At 44.7% G+C, this 10998-nt stretch overlaps 1 protein-coding gene across 5 annotated transcripts in view; it reads right to left on the minus strand.

Moving 5' to 3' along the window:
• Positions 1–7354, minus strand: part of NDRG3 (NDRG family member 3) — an 83381-nt gene extending 76027 nt beyond the window's left edge. For 2 of the 5 annotated variants that reach the window (XM_081097084.1, XM_081097082.1), the window contains exon 1: positions 7300–7354. The gene's annotated coding sequence lies outside the window, so the exon portion shown is untranslated. Of the gene's footprint in view, positions 1–6782 lie in introns of all 5 variants that reach the window. The other 3 variants (XM_081097085.1, XM_081097083.1, XM_081097086.1) reach the window with 2 other exon arrangements.
• Positions 7355–10998: the final 3644 nt, after the last annotated feature.

Here is a 10998-nt window from a genome sequence, read left to right on the forward strand (position 1 = left end):
GCATCGAACCTGGGACCTCTCAGTCCGCAGGCCGACGCTCTATCCACTGAGCCAAACCGGTTTCGGCAATACTAGCTTAATTTATTAAGCAGTTCCTTTATGCCAGATACCGTGATAAGCACTCTACCCATTCATTATTTCATTTTATTTTCCAACACACTTGTCAAATAGGTACTGTAATTGTAATCCTTCCTATTTGATAGAAGAAACTGATACTTGGTGGGGTTTTGTAATAGGCTAAAGGTCACACAGCTAGTGGATTGCAGAGTAAGGATGTGAACATGAGCGGCCTGGATCTAGAACTTGGGTAGGCCTCTATAAACAACTTTTCCTACTTGATGCCAACTAACCATTAATTCTTCTACTTATTTTCTCAGGTTTGGCTACTGAATTTACCAGGATCTTATTGAGCAAATAATTCTGAAACTGAAGAGCACCATATAAAGTTTAGGTATCAGTACAATGCTGGGTATTACTAGGTATTAGCATTATTACTTTAATTAGTAGGAGAGAACTACACCTATCTGGGGGTATTTGAAAAGCAACCCTGTGGGCTGTCTAATCATCCGAAGTCACATTTTAGTCAATACCCTGGTTAAACCCACCTTTCGACACAAAGGTTTACAAGATGGGACATCTTCAAGTAAACAGGATAGTACCAGAGTTAAAAGATTCGACATCCTCAAAAATTATAGCCCTGGCTGGTGTTGCTCAGTTGGTTGAGCATCATCCCATGCATCAAAAGACTGCTGGTTCAATTCCTGGTCAGGGCACAGAGTTTCTGGCTTGATCCTTGGTTGGGGGCGTACGGAGGCAGTCTATCGATAGTCGGCTCTCACATTGATGTTTCTCTTTCTCCCTCTTCCTCTAAAATTTTTTAAAATACACACACACACACATATTTAAAAAAAACAACAACTGAAGAATGGCAGGAGGGGTCCTGTCCCCAAAGCTTTCTCAATTGCAGGGAGAACGAGACAATAGCCTGATTCCTCTTTTGTCTCTCTGCTAAGTATTATGGCTTCACATAACATAGTTTTAGAGCTAAAATGTCACAATTTTAAAAAGCATTCCATTTTAACCATAGGATGAAAATTCAGACTTCAAAATGTAGAAGCATTCTAAGGATGAAACTGTCATTTTAAATAAACAACCGTGTCTATTTTGAAAGCAAAGAATATTTCTGGAAAAATTATCATATGACTGCTAATCTTAGGTTAACATAAATGGGAAGCAACTTCACACTGTGTTTATGAGTGACATACAATTTTCCTTCCCCTGATTTATTATGTTTGTTTTTAGACGATCACTCTACAAGTTCCCCCCAAGGAACAGCTATAGCCTTCAAACCTGAAACATTATCTATATAATAATAATAATAATAATAATAATAATAATAATACTGCCCTGACCAGTTGCTCAGTGGTTAGAGTGTCAGCTTTTGGATCGAAGGATCATGGGTTCGATTCCTGGTCAAGGGCACATACCTTGGTTGCAGGTTCCATCCCCAGTCTCGAGTGCGGGAGGCAACCAGTCAATGTGTCTCTCTGACATCGATGTTTCTCTCTCTCTCTCTCTCTCTCTCTCTCTCTCTCTCTCTCTCTCTCTCTCCCTTCACCCCCTATTTCTTCCACTTTCTCTCTAAAGATCAATGGGAAAAAATAGCCTCGGTAAGGAGTAAAATAAAATACTGAAAAACATATAACAGAAAAAATCTTAATAAATAATAAAATCAAGTGTGAAGAGTGGCTGTAGCAGAAATTTTTACTTGATCACTTGAAAACCCCAAAGTGTAGAATATAGGTCTTTCTGGTGGTAAAGAGATTATAGTCTAATGACACAGCCCAAGCCTGGAGTGAGCCACACATCTACTTAAGAAATTAATTTTCGTATAGTAAACCTCCGAGGAAGATAAAATGGAGCAGCACCTCCACACAAAAAGTTAGGGAGAATGCCTACTCCATATTTCACATTCCTCAATAGCAATCAAGTGTAACAGCATAGCCTGTTTGATCATGTAAATAGTGTCTACGTAGAATTCAACTCAGAATGCAACAAAGCCATTATTTCCTCCAGAGTATACCCCATTCAACTATCAACAATGGACATTTATTTGGGACTGATAATATGTCAAACTCTGTGAGGCATTGTGAGAAACATGACAGGATTTTGAGTCACTATACCATCCCTGTCACTGAAGAGATAAGATCAAAAGACATAATACAACCCTTTTTTGTATGGTATTTAAACATTCTCCATGTATCTCAGTTAATTTCACATAATAAATATTTAATGGACAGATTGTAGGTGAAGGGTATAAACACAGTAGAATTAGCACCGTGATTAAAGAAAACACTTTCCCAGGTTGCAGGCTTGATCCCCAATAGGGGGCGTGCAGGAGGCAACCTATCAGTGATTCTCTCTCATCACTGATGTTTCTCTTTCTCTCCCTCTTCCTTCCACTCTGAAATCAATAAAAATATAAAAAAAGAAAAAAGAAAACACTTTCATTTAGCAAAGAAAGCCCTGAAATCTAACATGTACTCATAAATCTAGGTTTAGTTTCTGTGTGCCATTTCCAAGCATCTCTTTAAAAAAGGATGGGTTGGGGAGGGTTTAAAAGGGCCTTTTAGTATAGATGACTTGACACCCAGTTCTGCAGTAAAATCCAAAATGCTTTCAATTTTTGGACCTGAAAGTCCTTGACATACCTCTTCCTTTCAACATCCCTCTTCAGACTTGGAAATTTTTCCTCCAGAATCTCCCATTTGTCCTTTTCTTTCTGTCTTCACTTCTTATCTGGATTTGCTCATTCATTCATCATTTACCAAATGTCTATCTATTATCTGCCACCAACAGAGCTAGACCTTCATCCTTACTCTTATGAAGCTCACATGATACTCAGTAGAGCTGTTATCTGCCCATCTCAATCACCAGACTGCAAGCTTTAGCAAAGGCTTTGTATTTCCAGATCCTAGCAGCATCTGGCATAAAGCAAACACTCTAAAAATGTTTGTTGTGTGACACCAGATTACTTCAGCAAGCTCTTTTTTAATCCACAAATATTTTAGTACAGTATACATCTTCAAAAAGGACTTTTGCTTTTTTTTTAAATACAAAAAAATATGTGCATAATGCAAAAATATAGAAAGGCATTAGGTAAAAAGTGAATTCTCCAACACCTAAAAAATCCCACTTCCACAGGTGACTACTACTACAGTTTACAATGTATATTTCCAGAACTCTCTTATGCTGGTATGTAACATGCATCTGTGCACATGCACGTGCGCGCACACACACTTTTTTTGGAACAAGTTCTTTGATAGTTTCTGATACTACCTTCTCAACCTTCTAATCTAGTGATTCTCAAAGTACTGTCCCTGGATTAGAAGCATTAGAATCATCAGGGAACTTGTTAGAAATACAAATTCTCGGGCCCCACTCCAAACCTATGAACTGAGTCAGACATTCTGGGTTTTAATAATCTTTGCAGGTGATTCTGAAGTGCACTAAAGGCTGAGAACTACTGCTCTCATCTAGTCAGGTCACCCTGGAAAGTCCACGTCAGCTTTTTTACAGTCCCTTAAACACATCAACCATTGTTACCTTCAAAATGCTTTCCTTGTCCTTTTGATTAAGTCTGACCCTACCAATCTGTCAAAGCCCAGAAAGTCCTAACTCCTCCCCAAAGTGTTCTCACTGCCACAGCTAATCCCTCCTGCACCTCTTCCAACTCCAATGCCACACCTAGGCCCTCTACCACAGGAGTTAACAGTTAGGTACACACTGTCTTCATTAGCAGAGAATAGTTCTTACTATTAAAAAGGCCTTTCATAATAGATTACCTGACACCCAGTTCTGCAGTAAACCCAAAATGCTATGAATCTTTGGACCTGAAAGTCCTTGACACACCTATTACGATCTGTTGGGGAATATTTTCCCAAGAGACCATAAACTCCTTGAAAACATGAATCATATTTTTGTTATCTCTTCCTCAACTCTGCTCTAAGCACATAAATGGAATTTTCATAGAGTTGCTTTAAGGATGAATTCACTGAAATACTGATAAACCTTTAATGAATAAAAGTCTAAATTTCAAGTTTTAGCCCCAGGTCTGTGACCTTGGACAAGCTCACTCCTTAGCATGAAGGCTGTAAAAGTGAGTTTGAACTCAATGACTTGATGCCTCCTTTCAGCCTGAACAATGTATGATTTTATGAAATGTTCCCATGTTGAACATCTTATTCCATTATACTTCACTAGAGGCCCAATGCACGAAATTTGTGCATGGGGGTGGTCCCTAAGCCTGGCCAGTGATTGAAGTGGGAGCCTCTGGCGTGGAAGGGCAGGTCCCAGCTGACTTCTGGGCCCTGGGCAGCACCTGGGCCCTTGGGCCCCCACGTGCGCCCCTCCGCCTGAGTCACAGTGCCTGAGTCCCTATGCAGAGATGTGGTAAGCGCGGCTGGACACTGTGGGTCGAGGCACAGCGTGGGCCTCTAGGCCGGCCAGCAGTGCCGCATGAAAGCCGGGAAGGCAGCAAGCTGTTTCCCGGCTGGCCTCGCAGACCGGCTCCTGCGCGAACCTACAGGGAGCCCAACTGCCCCTGCAGTCCTGGTGGCTGTGGCCCGGCTCACCCGGAAAAGGCCACACGGGTGCGGGGTGGGCTCCTTGTGGGCACCCAGCACCTAAGCGCAGGGGCTTCCCTGGTGCACGAGCCCTGGCATCCCAGGGGAGGGTAGCAGGGGGAGTGAGAACTAACTGCATTCTCACTGCACCTCAGTCCCCATCCCCCCCAACCCACCCCACCCCCTGTCCCCAGGTAGCCAGCGAGAGGTCACAGAGCGTCACCAACGCCCACCATGTTCCACACTGCCTCCTGGTGATCAGCACACATCACAGCGAGCGGCGGAACTCCCAGTTGAACGACCTCAGAGGGGACAATTTGCATATTAGGCTTTTATTATATAGGATATTGCTTTGCTTGTAATGCTATTATGGCAATTTTTAGACCTAACTTGAGTTACAATTAGATATGGTGTTTCCCAGTTAGCTAGCAAGCTCTTTCAACAGGAACCATGTTTTATTAAATGGTGAATCTTCCACCATTCCCAGCATCATGTCTTCTACATTACAGCTCAATATATTTGCAGAAAATTATTTGGGAAAACTCTTTAAAAAGCCTCATTTATGTAGAGAACCTATGCACAGATCTGCTGTCTCCCTAAGGACTCTTTTGAATATTTATTATTATAAATACTATGAAATGATTTATGGTAAAACTTGTGATTACTTTGGTAGCACCAGGGGCAGCCAGCCACAAGAGGCAAAAAATGTAAAAACGAATCTAAGCATTTAGAGACAGACTAAAAGACCACTAGCCTCAGGCTACCTTACTATAAGATGCAAATAAAAACTGCTCTGTACAGTTATACCAACTCCAGTGTTGGGGTTAGTAAACAGGCTTCTTTGATGCATGAGCCTTATCTGAAAATTTTCAGAAACAGGGTGGACTAGAGACCTTTGAGTGGTGGACCTAAAAGGAGGGACATCACAAGGGGGGGAAAAAGTTCCCTTTTTTCTTTTCTTCTTTGTTTTTATTATATCTATGAGAAGATAAATGTTAGCTGAACCTATTGTGGTAATCAATGAATAATGTATGTAAGTCAAACCATCATGCTGCACGTCTTATATTTATACAGAGATATATGTCAATTATTTCTCAATAAAACTGGAAAAAATAACATAAAGGCAGGAACAGCAAAGAGAAATTGAAGGGCAAGTAGGAAGTACAGAAAGGCAGCAAGAAAACATCACTCAGAGTAACGAAAAGCAGTAACGAAAACTCACCGAATCTTACCAAAGGCTTGAAGCTGCCAAGAAGGTCCCTGACCTCAAGGGGCTAATAGTTTCACTGTGTTTGTGTGTAATTTTAATTGGGAAAATCAAGCAAGGAAGGCTTCACAGAGAAGCTGGTGAGTCAGTAGGACTCTGAAGTGTGTCCAGAGGAATTTACCAAGGAAAAAAAAAGACAGTTTGAGTTTGTTATTTTTGGGAGGAAGCATTCACATGCATGTACAGCTGTGCCTTTGGGACTTTAAATCATGGTAGCTTCTTATATTCAATGGCACTCTGTCAATGCGCTTTCTCTTTTTACTTTAGCTTAAATCCTAAGATGTTCCAGCCCAATGTTGGACTAGAGCCAGAAAGTCCCAGAATGAGGTGAGTGCTCGCCAAATCTGCTCTGTCACCTCCACATCCCGCCGGCCCAGCTAGCCCAGCCTGCTGCCCTGGCAGCCAGAAAGGAAGGCTAATTATATCCTCTGGGGGGGCCCGGCTGGGGGAATCTGGATGCAGGCATAGCGGGCTTACCCCAGTTCTGCCTGTGAGCCACCAGGGGAGAGCTTCCCTCCTGCGAGCCATAAGGCTCCTAGTCTACCTGTGACAGGGAGGCCAGCTCTGCAGAAAAAAGGTGCATGGAAAGAAAGGAAGGGACACCGTGGACTGGGAAATGCGGAGGTTATTGAGATAATTAAGTTTAGCAAGACCCCGGGCTCTTATGAATAACACTACTACTATTATTATAACAGCAACACCTCTTCAACAAGAAGAAAATACTGTCTTTGCAGTCTTTTATGACGCTGAAGAAGCAAATCCAGAGATAAATGCATTTCAAATTATTTTAAAGGTTCAAGATCAAATTCCAACTGTACTGGCCAGAGACCCCGAGGCAAGAGCCAGTCCGCGCCTCTTGCCAGCCGCGTGACCTTGGGCTAGCACTTCACCTCTGCCTCGGTTTCCTCGTCTGTCAAGAGGGGTGACGAAGCCCCTTCCTCGCGGGCTCGCCGTCGTGGGGTCGCGCCACAGGGGATTCTTCGCTGCATGGGGGACGCGCGGGTGGAAAGGGAGCTCACCGCCCATCTCGAAGCCTCTGGCTCTGGGGCGGCCGGGATAGATGGTGCCCACACCGAGGCCCACCGAGCCGCGCCGGCAGAGCAGGAGCGAGAAAGGGGGTCGCGCCTGAGGTGGGTGCCTGCGACCGAGGGTGTGGGGCGCCGGGGGCTCAGCCCTGCTGCCTGCACGCTGTCGCCGGCGGCAGCGCCTGAGGGGCTGGCCCCCGTCCGGCGAGCTGGGAGGGCGGAGGGCGCCGAGGGGACCCGGAGAAACCCAGCAGCGCGAACCGGGGCCCCACGGCGCAGCGGAGAACAGGTGGGGAAGAAAGAGGCCAGGGTAGCGACGCCCCCGCCAGCAGCGTAGCCCCCGCGAGCAGCGCCGCGCGTCCGGGCGGAGGCGCCCACTCACCTGAGGCGCGGGTCCCCGCCGTCAGTGCAGCAGCGGCAGCAGCGGCGGCGGCGGCGGCGAGGGGCGGGGGAGGCTCTGCGGCCGCGCAGGCGCGCTGGGGCCGCCGGGCCGCGGCGTGGGGCCCCGCCCACCTCGGGAACGACCAAGATGGCGGCTGGGCCGGGAGCGCCTCGCGGTGCCATCTTGGGTGTTGTTTCTCCGGCCGAGGAGTCCCCTCGGGGAACCTTAACTAGGACTACCCGGAGGGAAAGGCGTGGAGCGCCCCCTCCCTTCCACAGCTCCCCCGTGGGAAGCCCCTCAGAAGCCTGTGGCAGAGCATGGCATCCTCTCACGGGCCCGGAGCATTGTTACCCAAGGTCACACGGCACCTAGCGCCGTGCTGAGCGCGGGGAAGGGCTTAGCAGTGATGGTGAATGAGCACCGAACTTGAAAGAACTACCACCCAAGACTCAGTCCCCCAGTGCATCACTATTACAACTGCCTGCCGTACCATCTCCTTTTTTGGGTGCAACATGAGAAATTGACTTATTTTTTCAAAATGACAACAGTAAGCTTCAATGACCCAACAACTTAAATAATACCAAAATGTGCAGGGCTAAATCCCTTTCCCAAAGGGGTTTATACTTTAGTTAATCTGGTGAAAATTAATAAGGGGAAACCTCCTTTTAAAATGGCATGAGGAATGCCAGAAGGGGAGCCCTCACACACCACCCTTCAACATTAAGTACAGATCCCAACTGGGAAGAATCTTCAATTGCCAGCCTCGACAGAAAGAGATGCGCCCTGCAAATTGACATTACTGTAAAAAAAAAAAAAAAAAAAAAAAAATTCAAGTAAATGTGGAGAGCTAACTGGCTTTATTAAGTGGTTCATGAATCCAGTGGCATCCCATCTAGCAACCAGAATACTCTGTGAGGTTGTACAAAAGGGAAGATTTTTATAGGAAGGGTAAAGCAAGGGAGCTATTTAAAAGAGAAGAGGCCAGCCGGTGTTGCTCAGTGGTTGAGGTCGACCTATGAACCAGGAAGTCACGGTTGGATTCCCAGTCAGGGCACATGCCGTGTTGTGGGCTCCATCCCCAGTGGGGAGGCGTGGGGGAAGCAGCCCATCTATAATTCTCACATCATTGATGTTTCTATCTCTCTCTCCTCCTTTCCTCTCTGAAATCAATAAAGATATATTTAAAGAAAGAAACGTCAATGATGAGAATCATCAATCGGCTGCCTCCTGCATGCCCCCTACTGGGAACTGAGCCCGCAATCTAGACATGTGCCCTAACCAGGAATCAAACTGTTAACTCCTGGCTCATAGGTAGATGCTCAACTACTGAGCCACACCCACTGGGCTAGATGTCTTATTATTTTTTAAAAAAATATATTTTATTGATTTTTTTACAGAGAGGAAGGGATAGGGATAGAGAGTTAGAAACATCGATGAGAAACATCTATTAGCTGCCTCCTGCACACCCCCCACTGGGGACGTGCCCGCAACCACGGTACATGCCCTTGACTGGAATCGAACCTGGGACCCTCCAGTCCGCAGGGCGATGCTCTATCCACTGAGCCAAACCAGTCAGGGCGATGTCTTATTTTTAAGGTCAACATTACATTCCTTATTAAGTATCACTGATTAAAATATTCTCTTAATTAAATTAGGGCAAATGTAACATTTTATCAAACATCAAGGCAGTAACTGTTTATAATATTGTTTTTTGTTTTCTTAAATATATTTTTATTGATTTCAGAGAGGGAGAGAAACATCAATGATGAGAGAGAATCACCAATCAGCTGCCTCCTGCACACCCAGTACTGGTCATCACGTCCGCAACCCGGGCATGTGCCTTTGTCTGGAATCAAACCTGGGGCTCTTCAGTCCACAGGCCGACGTTCTATCCACTGAGCCAAACTAGCTTGGGCTATAAATATTGTTAGTCATCAAGCACAATTACCTGAACCAAATTTGGGGAGAGGGAAATTTAATATTAAATGAGCACAGCCTTTTATTATACACTAGAGGCCTTGTGCATGGATTCATACACCGGTGGGGTCCCTCGGCCTGGCTGTGAGCTCTTGCAATCCGGGACCCCTCAGAAATGTTGGAGAGCTAGTATCGGCCCGATCACCTCAGGCCAGGCCAAGGGACCCCACTGGTGCATGAACCCATGCACTGGGCCTCTAGTATGCATATAAGATCTTTGGTTAATCTCTTCCTGCCCTCCTCCCTTCCCTCTGAGATTCATCAGTCTGTTCCTTGTTTTCATGCCTGTGGTTTCTACTTCTGCATTGAGCTTCTGCCCCCTGGTGGTCAGTGCACGTCATAGATACCAGCTAGTCGGTCGCTTAGGCTTTTATATATATACTAGAGGCCCGATGCACAAAATGCGTGCAAGGAGCTCAGCCCTCGCAACCCCAGCTTCATCTGGAAGGTCGTCTAGAAGGACGTCCGGAAGGTCGTTCGGCTGTCCGGTCTAATTAGCATATTATGCTTTTATTATTATATAGATGATTTATGTTTATTCATTAACACTTATTAAGTGCAAAATTAGTTCTAGTTCACCTTCCACTACTATCTATATATCCTTGGTTAAATTAAGCCTCTCCAATCTTGACTTCCTCATCTATAATGACAAAAAAATAGAAGTGATGTCATAACACTATATAGTCTATATGCAAGTAAAATATTTATAATTTATTTTTCTATGCTCACTCCAGTTTAGCTATTGCAGACAGATTAAAACATACTTCTTATGCTTGAGTTTGAGCAAATTCTTATAAACAAAAAAATGCAATAAAATGTAATAAACAAATTGGAGGAAAGTACAATCACCTTTAGAAGTGATTTATCTATCCCCATTCTACAGATGAGGAAAATGGGGATGAGGTGAACATTCATTTCAAATTCTATACTTTTTCCATTATACTATTCTGCTTCTGAAAATGTAGGAAATTAACACCACTCTGATTCTTAAAAGCCCCAGCTTTCTTTGGGGCTGTCTAAAGTTTCCCTTCATTTTCTACTCTGGACATTCTCCAAGCTCCAGGCTTCAATAACTGCCTATCAGTGACTTGCAAATTTTATCTCTAGTCCAGATTTTTCTTCCCAGTTTTCTACCAGTTTAATCTAATAGTGTAGTTGACTTCTCCATTTAGTATCCCAAATTGAACTACTAGCTCTCCTATCTCATGAGCTGTTCTATTAACCACCCATCTTTTTAAGCTTTTACCCTCCATCATATTGATACCACTGTTCTAAACTTTTATTTCATCTAACCCTCATAGCATTCCTGTGATACAGGTTCTGTCATTCTCCTAATTTTACAGTAGTAGTGTTCAAGAGAAAACCACAGGCCCAAAATGGTGTCACGCATGCTAAAAGCCCAGGCGACCAAATCTACATTTAATACCTGATCTAATTGCAGCTTAAATCTCTCCCAGTCACAGTAAAGTTTTTTGCTGTTGTTGTTGTTAATCGTCACCTGAGCATATTTTTCCATTGATTTTTTAGAGAGTGGAAGGGAGGGGAGACAGAGAAATATCGACGTGAGAAGACACATTGATTGGTTGCCTCCTGCATGCACCCTGGTCAGGACAGGGGATCGAGCCTGCAACGGAGGTACGTTCCCTTGACTGGAATCACACCCACAAACCTCCAGTTCTTGGGCCAACGCTCTATCCACTCAGCCAAACCCGCTAGGGCAAG

Source organism: Myotis nattereri, assembly GCF_964212035.1.
Source record: "Myotis nattereri genome assembly, chromosome: 8".
Lineage (NCBI taxonomy): Eukaryota > Metazoa > Chordata > Mammalia > Chiroptera > Vespertilionidae > Myotis > Myotis nattereri.